We start from the raw sequence: 2,736 nt of genomic DNA on the forward strand, positions 1-2,736 counted from the left end.
TCATGAAAGAGGTTTTCCTGAGAAATTAGGAACTAGGTTGGAAGCTGTTACACACCAGCAGCAAAATTCCCCGGGAAACCCCAGTATGGTTTTGCAAATTTCCTTTGATAATACTTTCATCTGGTTTTTGACTACACAAAAACCCATTACAATTATAAAATTGTAAGGTTCAACTGTGCTGCTCATCATTGTCAGTAGAAAACGATTTGTAGAACTTCTGCATTGATGAGAAATTGCCAGAAAGGTTTGAAAGCCCTATTTACAATTTTTTAGTTTCACCCAGCCACAATTTTACAATTACTATTCCTTGTTTCAATTATTCATGGTGTAATTGTGGGGTGAATCACTTGTTTTCCATTGTAAAGTATATAATTGAAAGGGACTGTTGGTAATTTTTTACGAAGTTACTACAACCCTTCGAGATTTAGTCCCAGTTACTCCAACCAGTCCATGGGATCCACAAAATCTTCATATGAACCAAAAACCCTCCTACCCATTTACCCGTGAGGACCCTAAACCCGACCACTGTATTTTGGTCTCGGGGGATCTACCTCCATACCCACCCACCCCAATTTCTGTCGACTAATCTGTGTGTGGCCTTTGTCATAACCTAAATTTTCACATCTTTTTATTCTTTGCCAGATTATTTCATGCATGAAAATTTTTTCGCCTTTCTTTGATTGTGTCATTAGATTTTCCTGTAAAAGTATTCCAAAGTATATGATTTGCACAACTTTCTTATCATCTCACAAAGAAAATACCAAAGGATGAATAGTGTTATTTACTGTCACTCTCCATTACAAGCAAAATTTACCTTGTACCATATGGCCCGTGTGAAACTGAAACAATACTGTCGTATCTTCCTACAATATCTGATTTCACTATTATCCTTTACTGTGCTAATTAATTTGGTAAAGGTTTACAAAATGGCCCACATCCACCACACTAGATCCCCAACTCAAACTAACAAACACATGTACTCTATCCTAAATATGCAAAACTACCATAAAGATTCCCTATGAATGAAAAACATTCCTAACTTGTGAGCTTTTTCGGAGGTTTACCGCCATGCAGTTGATTACCCTTATAGAATGAAAAAAACATGATTTTCATTTACCCTTTTCATCCAGCTACTTTGCTGTGTGGTCCAAAATCCTGGCATTAACCTTACTTGAGTGATCTTTCCTGGTGGTGGCATGTAAGCATGGCCCTCATGAACACAAGATGCTTACCTCCCGTTTGCTGTGTTCTCTTTCTACATAAGCAATTCTCTCTCTTTATCTCTCCCCCTCTTCCCTCTCCCCTGCCATTTTCAATATCTATATTTCTCTTTTTATGGTAAAAGACTATATTCCTTTCACGACTTTCCCTGGAATCTCTATAGTTGTCTTTCTTTAATACATCCTGCGCTGTTAGTCACTCAGGGTAAAATAAAATCCTGAGCCTGGAAGTATTTTCCTCCCTGGAGCTGGTGTTCTTCAGGTATGGCTCAGGGATGTTTCATTCCACATTTGTTTGCCTATGGAAGTAATGCTAGATTCCTCCTTAATTGCCTACTAACACCCCAAGAGCTTTGGCACTTGTGGCAGGTCATTCCTGTCACCTCAGCTTCAGCCAAATTTTTCATTAGAGCATATTCACATCACCCCGGCCCTTAGTCAATTGTAGCCAAATTTTTCATGACTTGATGGTCACACACCCAAAAACCAAGGATTTATAATAAAGCATGCATTAGTCTATACTTTAACTATTGATTTTTATACCACTGAAGCATTGTTTAATTTTTGGTATCTTAAAATTTTTTCCTTCCCCAACTGTATTTGTAAATTGTATATGGTGTTATAAATAAGGACTTTTTTGGAAAACAAACATACAGATGTAGACCCCATAAATGGTAATATAAATCTGACAGGAATATGTTTTTTCCCTTTGTTTTGTTTTTGTGTGAAATACATACACACAAAGGATCAACAAGTCCTCAGGCCACCAGGAGTAAATTAGAAAGCCCATTTACCCTTTTCCTATTGTAGGTTTTAAAAAGATTTTCCAAAATGAGATGTTATAAAGCACATTTTATACATATAGTCTTATAATAAGGATAACAAATGACAAAATATAAATTATTTTTGCCCATAATAGACATCTGATTAGTGTATGGGCAACAGTTTCAAACATTTTCTTGCATTTAATGCAAGTGGCCTGGGCCACTATGAATACAACCGGGGAGGAGAGGGGCCTTCATATTGGGAAACACCTGGTGGCATTGAGTTAATATAATCTTTCATTGGTTGCTAAAGTTTATAGCCAGGCATGCCTATAGTCGTCATGAATAAATCATCATGATGGGTAATTCATTGTAGTGTTAGGGATTTATGTAGGTTTTGTACACAAGGTTCATGTGAAGATAAAGTAAAATAAAATATAGTACAATACACAGGAACTTAAATGGCCCCCTAGAAGTTGGGTTAAACTACAGAAGGGAGGGTAAATGGTAGAATCACAGGTTCCAGTATTGCTATATCGGATCACCAGCAATTTCTATTATGTGAAGGTTTTCACGTTGCACTCTGTGGTTTTTGTATTGCTTAAAAAAAAAATGATTGAGAATAAGATGTGCAAAAGGCAATTCATTGGTCGTTTGCCTTTTTTTCTTATCCTCCTCATCCTCCTTCTTATCCTCCTCATCATCCTCAATCCTCCTTTTCCTCCTCCTCCTCCTCCTCTCCCCCCCTCCTC

The sequence above is a fragment of the Penaeus monodon genome, chromosome 17, assembly GCF_015228065.2.
Source record: "Penaeus monodon isolate SGIC_2016 chromosome 17, NSTDA_Pmon_1, whole genome shotgun sequence".
Lineage (NCBI taxonomy): Eukaryota > Metazoa > Arthropoda > Malacostraca > Decapoda > Penaeidae > Penaeus > Penaeus monodon.